This window comes from Oxyura jamaicensis, chromosome 5 (genome assembly GCF_011077185.1).
Source record: "Oxyura jamaicensis isolate SHBP4307 breed ruddy duck chromosome 5, BPBGC_Ojam_1.0, whole genome shotgun sequence".
NCBI classification, from domain to species: domain Eukaryota; kingdom Metazoa; phylum Chordata; class Aves; order Anseriformes; family Anatidae; genus Oxyura; species Oxyura jamaicensis.
This window is the reverse complement of record NC_048897.1, coordinates 22,454,673-22,455,910: the sequence shown is the minus strand read 5'-3', so window position 1 is coordinate 22,455,910 and position 1,238 is coordinate 22,454,673.

Below are 1,238 nucleotides of genomic sequence, written 5' to 3'. Positions count from 1 at the left end.
TTTTTTTTTTTTTTTTTTTTTTTTTTCCTTCTGAAGCCTGTGTGCGTGTGTCAACATGCAGCAGGTGGTTTATTATATTCCCCCGTTATTATTTTATTACGGCTCTCTTTATAGCCGCAATCACAATAATGCCCTGGAGTTTCGAGGAGGATTTCACATCTCTTTCGCACCACTCGCTCCGGCTTCTGGAAATATTTGTTCTGCGGGGACACGTGGGAAGTTGCAGCGACTTGTGGAGCTCGGGCAGAGCAGGCAAACTGGGTGCAAAGCTCAGGGCGGCAGCCACCGGGCCTTGGGAAGGTGGTGGCACCTGCCAAGGTGCACAGCCAGGGGATCGCAGCGAGGTTTGGCGGAGCTGTGAAAAGCAGAGATCAGCTTGTCTTGCTTTAACCTACATTAGCTCCGGGTCCATATGGTAGATGCTGCCTGTGGATCTCCAGCACCAAAGCGGGGCCTATTCTTGCACGCCGCCCTGCTTGTGCCAGATGGTGCCTGGACCAAGTGGCCATGCGTGGGGTGGCTCTGGTTAGCCTAATAAACGTCCAATACAAGTCAAAAATCAAAACACACACATACTAACATCTGCTAGAGCCTGCAGTACCCAGCTAGCCTTTCAATACTGAATTAAAGAGCCCCACAGCCCTTCTGTTCCCCTAGGTTAGACACTCATTACCATTTATCAAGCACTGATGTTATCTGGCCTCTCATTTTATTTAGTACCGAAGCTATTAGCATCAGATTTGATTTTGACAGTTGACGCTGCTTCTGGTAAAGCCGGGATCTGGCCGGGCGGATCGCCGCAAAATTCCGAGTCCATCAGCGGCGACACATTCCTCCTCCCGCCTTGTTTACGAGGCCGAGACAAAAGAGCTCCCCTCGGGTGCCTCTGCCCGCGCCTCGGCTCCCCCGCAGCCCCCGCACCCGCTCCGTGCTCGCAGTGCCCCCCTATTTCCATCCCCATCCCCACCCCGGGACCGGCTCTGCGGGGAGGCGCGGCCGGGGAGCGCCGCTTCGTGCTGCCGCGGCCGGGACCCGGCTTTCCCCCCCCCCTTTTTCGCCCCCCCGGTCCCAAAAGAGCCCGGGCTGGGGAACGGCAGCGGCAGCCCCGAGGCCCCAGGGCGGCTCCCCAGGTGTCCCACGCCGCCAAGGTTCGCAGCCTTGCGAGTGCGGCGCTGGCATAAAGGTGCCAAGACCTCATTACCATACAGCTGAAGGTTTATCTCTCCCTCCCCAACCCC